At 42.0% G+C, this 14068-nt stretch overlaps 3 long non-coding RNA genes across 3 annotated transcripts; 1 reads left to right on the top strand and 2 right to left on the bottom strand.

The window, feature by feature from the left end:
* Positions 1-3133: 3133 nt before the first annotated feature.
* On the bottom strand, positions 3134-3912 carry LOC115391964 (uncharacterized). Its single transcript, XR_003931802.1, has 3 exons — positions 3782-3912; positions 3635-3700; positions 3134-3376 (listed from the first exon to the last, which is right to left on the bottom strand). It is a non-coding gene; the product is annotated as an uncharacterized LOC115391964 (long non-coding RNA).
* Positions 3913-6359: 2447 nt separating this feature from the next.
* LOC115391962 (uncharacterized) lies at positions 6360-7121 on the top strand. Its single transcript, XR_003931800.1, has 3 exons — positions 6360-6462; positions 6544-6609; positions 6875-7121. It is a non-coding gene; the product is annotated as an uncharacterized LOC115391962 (long non-coding RNA).
* A 5650-nt stretch (positions 7122-12771) lies between these two features.
* On the bottom strand, positions 12772-13535 carry LOC115391960 (uncharacterized). The gene is made up of 3 exons (XR_003931798.1): positions 13430-13535; positions 13283-13348; positions 12772-13024 (listed from the first exon to the last, which is right to left on the bottom strand). It is a non-coding gene; the product is annotated as an uncharacterized LOC115391960 (long non-coding RNA).
* Positions 13536-14068: the final 533 nt, after the last annotated feature.

Here is a 14068-nt window from a genome sequence, read left to right as displayed (position 1 = left end):
GATTCCCAACCAGTTAGAAAAGACATTCTCACTTAACTACATTACACTGCTGGGGAAAGTGGAGAAGGACTTGGACAGATGGAGGCATCTACCTATTTCTCTGATAGGACGTGTCAACTGTATAAAAACGAATGTGCTGCTGCGATTCCCCTACCTATTTCAAACACTCCCCATTTCAGTTCCAACAAATTTTTTTAAGAAATTAGAAGGTGTGATATCCAGGTTCATATGGAGGGGTAAAGTGCCCAGAATTAAAATCAAAACACTGTACAGTGCCTCTCGTCATGGTGGGTTAAAACTCCCCAACTTTGACTTCTTCTACTGGGCTGCTCAACTGAGAGCCCTCTGGTTCTGGCAGACAGAGATGCCCCATCCTCCAGCATCATACTTTGAAAGACGGCACAGATAATCCAGTCATTAATCATATGTGTAAACTATGGTCAACTATACAGCTCTGCACTGGTAGTGTGACATATCTACATAATAACACGCCTTTCCACAATAACCCAGCGCTGCCATCTGCACTAAGAGACGGTCTGACAAGGAGGTGGTATAACATGGGGATTCAAACATTTGGGGACCTCTGTGAAAATGACACACTGAAATCCTTCGAACAGTTAAGAGACACCTTCAGTCTTCCAACAGCACACTTCTTCAAGTCTCTGCAGGTCAGACATTTTATCTGCTCCCAACAAGGTGGACGCGTAACATCTCCAGAACCTCCTGTATCTGGCAATATCCTAAAAGACATCCGACACCCGAAGGGCATGGTGTCTCTGATGTACAGCAGGATACTAGATCTGTTAGCCAATAAAACCCTGAAATGCAGAGCAAAATGGGAACAGGACCTTTGTTTCAGCTTTACAAACTCTGAATGGGAAACACGCTGCAGTACAGCTCAAAACTTTTCCTTTAATAGCCGTCACAGGCTTCTTCAGCTCAATCTCATTCATAGAGTTTATCTTACACCTGAGAGACTACACAAAATGTATAGCACAATTTCTGAGCTTTGTCCTCGGTGTAAAGTTGCAGTAGGGAGTCTAATTCATATGTTTTGGGACTGTGTAAAGCTGAAACAATTCTGAGACCACATTCTTAATACACTTAAAGATATCACAGGGATAGAGATCCCTCACTCGCCAAGGTTGATTTTGCTCGGGGATCTATCCGCTCTCGATGGGATGAGGAAAAAACGTTTTCTTAGGCTATCCCCAACTGCTGGAAATAAATGCATTGCAATATTATGGAAAAGTGAAAACCCACCCACTGCTTCTATGTGGCTGAAAGAAATCGCATCATACATGGCCTCTGAACAAATTATGTTTAATATGAAGAAAAAACCCTCATCTTTTTGAAAAATGTTGGGGTGACTTTAAAGGGTACCTTCATAACCTCTCACAGGGAACTGGCTGAACACTGCTGCTGGTGTGGCGGTGGGTGCTGGATGTGGCGAGCCGATAGTCCTGGGTTTGCTCCTCTACAGCCAACTGTTGACCCTTGCTAGGCTTTGAGGCTCTGTCGGGCCACTCACCGTCCGGTGTTAACATTATTACTGTTATCACTTATCTCATTCATCCATTATCTGTATTATTATGGCTTGCCTACGCATATATGAAAATAGGTGTGTAGACACACAAGATTATACTTATTTTATCCGTCTTATCTTATTTTAATTTGTTTTGCTAAGGTTAGAGTTGGCTTAGAGGGTTTGATTTGGGTGGGGGGTGGACGTGGGTTTATGTACTCGCTCCATCACTGTTAATGATTCTTTGATTTGTATTTGCAAAAACACTAATAAATAAATTGTTTAAAAAAAAAAGCATACACATCAAAAGAAAAGTTAACTTTGGATACTTGAACCCTTTTTGTTGAATTTATGTTGAATTTGTGTTTTAATACTGCCACTGAAGAAATATGTTTTCTCCATTGTCCAGTATTGGTTGTGATAAGTTCAATGAGTGGTGATTCTCAGCGAAATCTACATAAATTGAGCTTTCTTTGAAGCAGCTTCTCGGCAGTTGTGTTTTTAATTTCATACAGTTTTCCTGAAAATACTAACTGAGTTTGTTCAATATGTCCGTTCGTGAAATATTCTGATTGTTGTCTCATAACTATGATTAACCTTAGTGGGAGTAACTGCTTCAAAATTACCAGCGTTACTAAAGGCATTACTATTTTTAGTATCAACTCATCTAACTAATTACTACTGACATCTATCTATGTCAGTCGAAGTATGTCAGTGAATGGAGAAATGCTATCTGCAGTTTCAATTTAGAAAGAAACAACACTGCTAACTTGTTTCTCCCTTCTGATCTCTGCTCTGTCCTGTCATCCCCAACCTCCCGTCAATGGCAAGTTTCTTCCTTTTAAAGAGGGGTATTTTCTTTCCACAGTTGCTTAGAATTGCTCATGTGGAACTGTTGGGTTTTTATCTGTAAAATTTTATGGAAATGACAGTTTTAATTGGCACTATGTAAATAAAGCTGAATTGACGTGAAAACCGAGAGCAGACGGATCAGTCGAGTGCAGCCGATGTGTGACCAGCGCGGAGGTGCAACTGTAGCTTAGTGAAAAGCTGGTGTCTGTGGCTTGTGCCCATGTACGTGCACAGAAGAGGGGAACTCCTTCCTCGCTCTTTTAGCAGCGCTCGAGTAAAATGTAAGTTTCTTTTGCCTGGTGGGGTCTGTGCTGGAGTTGTGGCAGTGCTGGAAGCCGGTCTTTTCTTACTTTCTGGTCGCTCCATCTTTAGTACTGCTCAGTTGTTGCTGCTAAGCATCTGGCGGAGTAATGGCGGACAAATCGAAACTTAGCATTACCAGGCCAGCAGGAGCGTGCATTACGTCAAGCTCAGAGCGAATCGTACCCGAATCACTCATATTGCTGTGCCTTCAGTGCCCTGCACAGGAAAGTAGGAGCGACTGCGATCTTGCAAAAATATCTCTTGCTGCCCATCAGGCAAAGGTGAAAAAGTGTGTGGGTGTGAATAATTGATAATTTAATATTTAAAACTGCACTGTGCCCCTTTAAGTCGTCAACCTCACAGCATCGGGCCCAGAGAAGCTTAGGTTGCATTCATTCTGGATTGAATGAGGTCACCTTTAGGGCTTGAAGACACTCAAAACCAAATGAAGTTATCAAATATGTTTATTTACACTCCAAATACAAAATAGATAATCCATACAAATGTAATATCAGGCCATATTCATATAAAGTGCTCCATCATGGTCATGTTGATTCAAAGTGCTCCACCATGGCGGCAGGGATGTGCTGGTGCTGCAGGACGGTCATCAGCAGCAGCTGGAATTGCATGTCTTCTCTTTGCACACGCAGTCAGAGGCACATTTGCTGCACCCGGGTGGGCAGCATGGGCAGCAGCCTGGAAAGACACAGATTGTGAGATGTGAGATGCAGACGAGACCGTTTTGATTAAAGACATGACAGATTTGGGCCAAACTGCCGGTCAGGCTCAAAACATCCTCATGTTTCAGATTACACAAAACCACTGCAATTAAGTCAAGAGCATCCACCTGTTGAGTGTCATGCATACAGGCCTAAAAATCAATCCTCAAAGTGTACATTCGTTTAACATTCAAAGGGTTTTGAACAGAGGATCAGAGGCCTGGGTTCCACTTACTCTTCTTGCATTTGCTGCAGCAACAATCGCAGCAACAGCAGCTTGATTCACATTTGTGGCATTCAGCTGAAAAACAGGAGACACACGGTCAGTTTCAAAAGTTAAAATGTGAACAAACCAAAGCCACGCAGAGAGAACAAGACTCACGCTTTTTGCACTTGCACTGGCAGGGGTCCATGTCTCAGCAGTTGGCTTGTTGGTCCACGGAGAGAGGAGCTGCTGGTGAGGTGTGTTCTTCCTGGAAGGAGTCAGTGAGTTGTGACTGCAGGCTGGAGAGGCGGCCCTTTTATACTGTCCAGGCAACAACAGTGCCGTGTGCAAAATGCGTCTGTCACGCTGAATACGGGCAAACATTACAAGCATTACAAACATTACAAAGCAATTTGTTTACACAGCGTGGTTTATCCTACCAATAGTGAGGACAGACACGTTCCCAGGCCGGGGCAGGATTTATTACATCAGACTAAATTTTTCGCCGTGTGGAAAAAAATCAACAACTGAATGAAATGTTTATTTTATTATATTTTTGTTTTTTTTTGTATTGTAACGTACTTTGCATTGTTTTTTGACTGATAACATGCACTATAGGCCATTCCTCCAGTCAGTGATCTGACCACTAACCTGGCTCTCCATCTGGAGATGGGTCCCCGGGCGCTCCCCACAGCTGCCCACTGCTCTTACGGAATGCTTCAGGGCATCGATGGATGGCTTAAATGCAGAGGACAAATTTCGTTGTACATTCACTGTATAATGACCAATAAAGCGCCTTACCCTACCTTTGTAATATGAAAAGCGGGATATAAATAAAGACTGATTGATAATGAAGTATTCACAGGACAGAAGGAATCATTAGGACACATGGAAGAGAACAGTTTGATCTGAACATAAAGTTACTGAAAAGAGGAAATGCTCAATGGCACGTGTGACAATACAGTGTGTTATTTGCTTTTTACAATCCTGTGCTAAAAAAATTTGCACAGGGCCCAACAAGAAACATGCAAAGATGAGCTGACATATTTTGATGAAAATTTAAGAAAAATAAAATTCACACAAAATAAATTAATTTCTCCCACTGTTTCTGATTAATCTGTTCACAGTATACCGATGAAAGCAACTAGTTTATTTTTTGCTGAAGTTAGAAATTATTAATATTGACAGACTTCCAGAATTACAGTTTTCAAAGTTATTTTAATGGATAAGTGAATCAGATTAACTGATCTCTGTGTGTTTTTACTGAATGAGCCTTAATAAATACTGGAAATGAGCTTCTTTGAGTGGCTGTTTGTGAAAGTTAATGTCAGAAATGCTTCTCATGACTCACTGTTTGATCAGGGACGTTAAGTGTTTTATTCTCATCAAACCACAGAGATAGTGATTTCTAATTACAGCTTAATAAATCCTATCTATCTGTTTTCTTATATTTTGGAAATGTATTTCTGTCATTGGGGTCAAGAAATCAAAACAGTCATTCTTCTCTTTTTTGTTTTGCTTCCTGGAGTTTTTGGGTTTGTGCACACGGCACACACACACACACGTCGGAGGCGTGCTGCTCTGTGCTCGGCTGCTTCGGCTGCTTCGCTCTTTGCACCCGTCATGAACGCACCACGCGCTGCAGGAAAAAAACGCTTTCAAGAGCAGGTCGGGCGCACAAGAGACGCGACAAGATTCTAAATATAACATAGGCTAAAGCTCCCAAATTCCCAAATACACTACTTATCAACACCAGCTATAGTTATATTGGTATAACAGACATAATAGTAGTTTAGTGTTGAAATAAAGAAAATGAGATGAAGCTACTGGAACAAAATCATCAACTACAAAAATTTCCAAAATCAAAAAAAAATTCAACTTTTAATGCCTCCTTGAAATCGTGGACAGTGAGTTAAAATGTCATTATACTTTATTTGGTCAATCCCTCCTATTCTGCACGGCATATTTTGCCACAATTTCGTAAAGTAGTTGTAGTTTAAGTAAAGGCTATTTAACGACGGGAGTGAGCCATGAACGCAGCACTGTCCCCTTTGCACCCACTGCAGTGGCAGTGTGTTTTACCACGTTTTTTTTTTTAATGGGATGTGACTCATGCAAAAAGTGCAGCGTGCTGGGCGGAGATCTGAAGACGAGTGCAAGTTCCTCTTAATTTACAGTCATGGTTTTTTGTGAAAAATACAGTATTTTAGCTCAATAGCTCCCAAGTTATTTGACTTATGGACTCCAAATCATTTGTGTATGTCACATTACTACACAGGGTGGTTCAGACACACCTCTTTGTAATGGCTTTTAATCCTCATCATGATTTCTATTTACATTTTTATGGAAAATACAATATTTTAATTCAATTACTTTCAGATGATTTGACATATTGACTCCAAAACACTTGTGAATGACATTACTGCACTTATCATATTACAAAAAACATTGCAAAGTGCAATATTAAAAACAAAAATCAATATATAATATAAAAACATTTTATTCAGAGTTTGATTTTTCTCTGCACGGTAATAAAATTTGGTCTTATGTAATAAATCCTGCTCCGGCCTGGGAATGTGTGTGTCCTTGCTATTGGTAGGATAAACCACACTGTGTCAACAAATTGCCTTGTAATGCTTGTAATGTTTGTAATGTTTGCCCGCGTTCAGCGTGACAGACGCATTTTGCACACGGTACTGTTGTTGCCTGGACAGTATAAAAGGGCCGCCTCTCCAGCCTGCAGTCACAACTCACTGACTCCTTCCAGGAAGAACACACCTCACCAGCAGCTTCTCTCTCCGTGGACCAACAGGCCAACTGCTGAGACATGGACCCCTGCCAGTGCAAGTGCAAAAAGCGTGAGTCTTGTTCTCTCTGCGTTGCTTTCGTTTGTTCACATTTTAACTTTTGAAACTGACCGTGTGTCTCCTGTTTTTCAGCTGAATGCCACAAATGTGACTCAAGCTGCTGTTGCTGCGATTGTTGCTGCAGCAAATGCAAGAAGAGTAAGTGGAACCCAGGCCTCTGATCCTCTGTTTAAAACCCTTTGAATGTTAAATCTTGAGACGAATGTGAACTTTGAGGATTGATTTTAGGCCTGTATGCATGACACTCAACAGGTGGATGCACTTGACTTAATTGCAGTGGTTTTGTGTAATCTGAAACATGAGGATGTTTTGAGCCTGACCAGCAGTTTGGCCCAAATCTGACATGTCTTTAATCAAAACGGTCTCGTCTGCATCTCACATCTCACAATCTGTGTCTTTCCAGGCTGCTGCCCATGCTGCCCACCCGGGTGCAGCAAATGTGCCTCTGACTGCGTGTGCAAAGAGAAGACATGCAATTCCAGCTGCTGCTGATGACCGTCCTGCAGCACCAGCACATCCCTGCCGCCATGGTGGAGCACTTTGAATCAACATGACCATGATGGAGCACTTTATATGAATATGGCCTGATACATTTACATTTGTATGGATTATCTATTTTGTATTTGGAGTGTAAATAAACATATTTAAGTACTTCATTTGGTTTTGAGTGTCTTCAAGCCCTAAAGGTGACCTCATTCAATCCAGAATGAATGCAACCTAAGCTTCTCTGGGCCTGATGCTGTGAGGTTGACGACTTAAAGGGGCACAGTGCAGTTTTAAATATTACATTATCAATTATTCACACCCACACACTTTTTCACCTTTGCCTGATGGGCAGCAAGAGATATTTTTGCAAGATCGCAGTTGCTCCTACTTTCCTGTGCAGGGCACTGAAGGCACAGCAATATCAGTGATTCGGGTACGATTCGCTCTGAGCTTGACGTAATGCACGCTCCTGCTGGCCTGTTAATGCTAAGTTTCGATTTGTCCGCCATTACTCCGCCAGATGCTTAGCAGCAACAACTGAGCAGTACTGAGGATGGAGCTTCCAGAAAGTAAGAAAAGACCGGCTTCCAGCACTGCCACAACTCCAGCACAGACCCCACCAGGCAAAAGAAACTTACATTTTACTCGAGCGCTGCTTAAAGAGCGGGGAAGGAGTTCCCCTCTTCTGTGCACGTACATGGACACAAGCCACAGACACCAGCTTTTCACTAAGCTACAGTTGCGCCTAAGGCCTGCAGGGGTCGGTGTTTCGCGTAAAACGAGCAAACTGCGCTGTGCTCCTTTCACGCCAGGAACGCACTGGACGCGGAAGCGTAGCGGAGGCGCCGGCTCTTGGCTGTTCGCACTGGGGGCGTATCTGCTGCCTGCGCTCTCCGCCTGGTGACACATCAGCTGCTCTCGGCTGATCCGTCTGCTCTCGGTTTTCACGTTTGTTCCCTCTGTCTCGCTCTGCCAGTATGGATGTGTGTGTTTTGGTGACCTGTGGAGAGACTTTTTCTCCTCCTGTCCTCTTTTTTTCTGCATCACGCGAGTCTCTGTCGCTGTGTCTGTGTTTGTGTGTGTGTGTGTGTGTGTGTGTGTGTGTGTGTGTGTGTGTGTGTGTGTGCGTGTTAGATTGGGTGCGTACATGCGAATGTCTGTTTGTGAGTGTGTCCGTCTCTCTTGTGATTAGACCCGAGTGACAGACGGACGAGCAACACCGTAACTAATCGTCATTTAATTTATTTTATTTTGAAAATTGACCGGATTCTCTTGCCTTTTCTGTTTCCAATTTCCTGTCTGGTCCGATCTGCTTGATCCAGCTTGACAATTGGCGCTCTCACCGCTCGCAGCTCGCGTGAAAAATAGAACGAAGCGGAGCGGGCGCGCTGCAGAGCGCGGCGCTCCCCTGCGCGTTGTGTGCGGCCAGTCAGATAGGTTAACATGGGAGGCGCGTCCAGTGCGTTCGGGCCGTAAGGCTCTCCTCCAGACGAAGGGTGCAAAGATGAAACTGTAGGCCTGTTAAGATAAACTCAACTTGTTTCAAAGCAGAGTTCAGCCTGGTGTTCCCAGGCCAGCTGAGAGACATAGTCTCGCCGGCGTGTCCCAGGTCTTCCCCGGGGTCTCCTCCCGGTGGGACATGCCCGGAACAACTCCCCAGGGGGGTGTCCAGGAGGCATCCTTAAGAGGTGCCTACTGGACACCTCCCTGGGGAGCTCCTCACCCTATCTCTAAGGGAGTGCCCAGCCCCAGCTCCTTCTTCACCACAATGGACTGATACAACGACCGCATCTCTGCACGACCTTACGACCTCAGCTCCGGGCAGCTGATTCAACAATGGAGGTGGAGAACCTGGAGAACATGGTCCAATTCATGAAGCAGCTATCTGAAAACAGCTTTGTTTGCAATAAACCTTTATGGCCTGCCCTCCTCTTGGAGTGTGACGATAATGGTCCTTCTTGTCCAAAATTCAGGAGTCTCTCCCATGATTGGGTCACCAATTGATCCAAACCATTTAGAGATTCAGGAAGCTGTGGCCCACCCGCTATACATCTCTGCAGGGACTGCAGGGACCCAGATCCACTTTTACAAACATACAAAAATACACATTAGGAACAAAACATGCATGTGAAATCAACACTGAACAATACAAAAACAGCAGCTAAAAGTCTGAAAATAGGACAATAGACACATATACAGATATACAGATACATATATGAGTTGGCCCTGCCACAGAGTGGCAAACTGTCCAGGATGCACCCTGACCTCGCCCAAATGAAGCTGGGATTGACTCAAGCGCCCCTGCAACCCTGCAAAGGACAAGTGGCAAGGAAAATGAATGAATGAATGAACCTGTCCCCATTTTTTACACCTCTCAAAAATTATTATAACTGGATCACTTTTTTTTTTTGCTTGCTTGTTTTGCAGTAAAACTAAAGGAAATGTGCAATTGTAAATTCAGTTTACAAACAGGAAACATTACATGAATTTAAATTATCCAAATGTTGCTGTGTGATAATATGAGACAAAACTTCTATATTAGTCACAGAATAAAAAACACAATAGATGTATGTCAGTAGATATCTGTACTTCCATTTAAAGGTTGTCTTCGAATGATCAGGGTCTATGGCTGTGTCTCTGTCATGTCATGTGATGCACTTTGCAGCAATATTGTATGATGACATCATTTACAACTTTCCAAACTGAGGAGTTGCAACAATGTATCGATTTTATATGTCATCATCTCATTAGATCAAACTATGCAAATGAGCAGCTATGCAAATTACCTGAGGATGTAATTTAGAACTTTCTGAACTGAGGAGTTGGCAACAAGGTACAATGTATCGGTTTTAAAATATTTTTTTAACAAAAGACAGTGAAATGCATAATATTTCATTTAATTTAATTATTTAGCATTTTTAAAATACAATCAACATTTCACATTATGCACTTTAAATTATTATTGCATTGTAATATGCATAACACAACTCTGTATTGAATTCAATTCAGCTTTATTTACATAGTGCAAAGTGAAACTGTCATTTCCATATAATTTTACAGATAAAAACCTAACAGTTCCACATGAGCAATTCTAAGCAACTGTGGAAAGAAAATACCCCTCTTTAAAAGGAAGAAACTTGCCATTGACGGGAGGTTGGGGATGACAGGAGAGAGCAGAGATCAGAAGGGAGAAACAAGTTAGCAGTGTTGTTTCTTTCTAAATTGAAACTGCAGATAGCATTTCTCCATTCACTGACATACTTCGACTGACATAGATAGATGTCAGTAGTAATTAGTTAGATGAGTTGATACTAAAAATAGTAATGCCTTTAGTAACGCTGGTAATTTTGAAGCAGTTACTCCCACTAAGGTTAATCATAGTTATGAGACAACAAAGGGGCACAGTGCAGTTTTAAATATTAAATTATCAATTATTCACACCCACACACTTTTTCACCTTTGCCTGATGGGCAGCAAGAGATATTTTTGCAAGATCGCAGTCGCTCCTACTTTCCTGTGCAGGGCACTGAAGGCACAGCAATATGAGTGATTCGGGTACGATTCGCTCTGAGCTTGACGTAATGCACGCTCCTGCTGGCCTGGTAATGCTAAGTTTCGATTTGTCCGCCATTACTCCGCCAGATGCTTAGCAGCAACAACTGAGCAGTACTAAAGATGGAGCGACCAGAAAGTAAGAAAAGACCGGCTTCCAGCACTGCCACAACTCCAGCACAGACCCCACCAGGCAAAAGAAACTTACATTTTACTCGAGCGCTGCTAAAAGAGCGAGGAAGGAGTTCCCCTCTTCTGTGCACGTACATGGGCACAAGCCACAGACACCAGCTTTTCACTAAGCTACAGTTGCACCTCCGCGCTGGTCACACATCGGCTGCACTCGACTGATCCGTCTGCTCTCGGTTTTCACGTCAATTCAGCTTTATTTACATAGTGCCAATTAAAACTGTCATTTCCATAAAATTTTACAGATAAAAACCCAACAGTTCCACATGAGCAATTCTAAGCAACTGTGGAAAGAAAATACCCCTCTTTAAAAGGAAGAAACTTGCCATTGACGGGAGGTTGGGGATGACAGGACAGAGCAGAGATCAGAAGGGAGAAACAAGTTAGCAGTGTTGTTTCTTTCTAAATTGAAACTGCAGATAGCATTTCTCCATTCACTGACATACTTCGACTGACATAGATAGATGTCAGTAGTAATTAGTTAGATGAGTTGATACTAAAAATAGTAATGCCTTTAGTAACGCTGGTAATTTTGAAGCAGTTACTCCCACTAAGGTTAATCATAGTTATGAGACAACAATCAGAATATTTCACGAACGGACATATTGAACAAACTCAGTTAGTATTTTCAGGAAAACTGTATGAAATTAAAAACACAACTGCCGAGAAGCTGCTTCAAAGAAAGCTCAATTTATGTAGATTTCGCTGAGAATCATCACTCATTGAACGTATCACAACCAATACTGGACAATGGAGAAAACATATTTCTTCAGTGGCAGTATTAAAACACAAATTCAACATAAATTCAACAAAAAGGGTTCAAGTATCCAAAGTTAACTTTTCTTTTGATGTGTATGCTTTTTTTTAAAACAATTTATTTATTAGTGTTTTTGCAAATACAAATCAAAGAATCATTAACAGTAATGGAGCGGGTACATAAACCCACGTCCACCCCCCACCCAAATCAAACCCTCCAAGCCAACTCTAACCTTAGCAAAACAAATTAAAATAAAAAAAAATAAATAAATAAAACAGAAAATAAATTAGAGAAAAAGAAAGAAAAAAAAAGGAAGCGAAGCAGTACATTTCCATAAGTATAATCTTGTGTGTCTACACACCTATTTTCATATATGCGTAGGCAAGCCATAATAATACAGATAATGGATGAATGAGATAAGTGATAACAGTAGTAATAGTAACACTGGACGGTGAGTGGCCCTGCACTGTCCAAAATTAAATTAAATTTATTGCAGAAATTTCATCAAAGTACTGCGTGTATTTTGGGGATTTAATTTTTATTTTGGGGACCGTACGGTGACGCAGTGGTTCGTGCTCCTGCCTCACAGCAAGAAGGTCCTGGGTTCAAATACCGGCCAGGGCTCAAGGTCTTTCTGTGTGGAGTTTGCATGTTCTCCCCGTGTGTGTCTGGGTTCCCTCCTGGTACTCCGGCTTCCTCCCAAGGTCCAAAAACATGCATAGGTGTGAATGTGAGCGTAAAAGGTTGTTTGTCTATGTGTTAGCCCTGCGACAGACTGGCGACCTGTCCAGGGTGTAGCCCGCCCTCGCCTGCAGTAGCTGGGATCGGCTCCTGTGACCCTGAAAAGGAAACAGCAATATAAAAAATGAACTAATTAATTTTTATTTTGGATATAGAAATATAAATTCAAACAATGAATACAACAATGCTCAAAATGGGGTATGCTGATTGAATTCCCCCTCCTTTCCAGTGAACTCTGATGCATCCTGTGATTCTTTATGTTTTGATCACAATATTATGAAGTATCATAATTTATTTTACGGAAATAAGCAAGACTGTAAGTGGCGTAGTGGGTAGGAGTGTCTACCCCTTCTGAAACTGTATTATGAACATATTTTATGAACACATTTGAAATTCAATTACAATGAATTATCCAGCACTTCAAAAATTCAGGGTAGTTTATCAGCTTGGGGACTCGGGGTTGAAGGATTCATACTTTCTATAATTCTTCCACATCTGTTAAGTGGCAGTGTAAATGAGAAACCCTTTAGATTGAATGAGGTCACCTTTAGGGCTTGAAGACACTCAAAACCAAATGAAGTTATCAAATATGTTTATTTACACTCCAAATACAAAATAGATAATCCATACAAATGTAAATGTATCAGGCCATATTCATATAAAGTGCTCCATCATGGTCATGTTGATTCAAAGTGCTCCACCATGGCGGCAGGGATGTGCTGGTGCTGCAGGACGGTCATCAGCAGCAGCTGGAATTGCATGTCTTCTCTTTGCACACGCAGTCAGAGGCACATTTGCTGCACCCGGGTGGGCAGCATGGGCAGCAGCCTGGAAAGACACAGATTGTGAGATGTGAGATGCAGACGAGACCGTTTTGATTAAAGACATGACAGATTTGGGCCAAACTGCCGGTCAGGCTCAAAACATCTTCATGTTTCAGATTACACAAAACCACTGCAATTAAGTCAAGAGCATCCACCTGTTGAGTGTCATGCATACAGGCCTAAAAATCAATCCTCAAAGTTCACATTCGTTTAACATTCAAAGGGTTTTAAACAGAGGATCAGAGGCCTGGGTTCCACTTACTCTTCTTGCATTTGCTGCAGCAACAATCGCAGCAACAGCAGCTTGAGTCACATTTGTGGCATTCAGCTGAAAAACAGGAGACACACGGTCAGTTTCAAAAGTTAAAATGTGAACAAACCAAAGCCACGCAGAGAGAACAAGACTCACGCTTTTTGCACTTGCACTGGCAGGGGTCCATGTCTCAGCAGTTGGCTTGTTGGTCCACGGAGAGAGAAGCTGCTGGTGAGGTGTGTTCTTCCTGGAAGGAGTCAGTGAGTTGTGACTGTAGGCTGGAGAGGCGGCCCTTTTATACTGTCCAGGCAACAACAGTACCGTGTGCAAAATGCGTCTGTCACGCTGAACGCGGGCAAACATTACAAGCATTACAAGCATTACAAGGCAATTTGTTGACACAGTGTGGTTTATCCTACCAATAGCAAGGACTCACACATTCCCAGGCCGGAGCAGGATTTATTACATAAGACCAAATTTTATTACCGTGCAGAGAAAAATCAAAGTCTGAATAAAATGTTATTTTATTATATATTGATTTTTGTTTTTAATATTGCACTTTGCAATGTTTTTTGGAATATGAAAAGTGCATTATAAATAAAGATTGATTGATTGATAATGAAGTATTCACAGGACAGAATAAATCATTAGGACACATGGAAGAGAACAGTTTGATCTGAACATAAAGTTACTGAAAAGAGGAAACACTAAACACCACGTGTGACTGTCTCACTTGCGTTTTACAATCCTGTACTAAAAAAATTGCACACGGCCCAACAGGAAACATACAAAGAA

This window comes from Salarias fasciatus, chromosome 7 (genome assembly GCF_902148845.1).
Source record: "Salarias fasciatus chromosome 7, fSalaFa1.1, whole genome shotgun sequence".
Taxonomy (NCBI): domain Eukaryota; kingdom Metazoa; phylum Chordata; class Actinopteri; order Blenniiformes; family Blenniidae; genus Salarias; species Salarias fasciatus.
The sequence above is the reverse complement of the archived record's forward strand: the minus strand, read 5'-3'. Positions and strand labels throughout refer to the sequence as shown.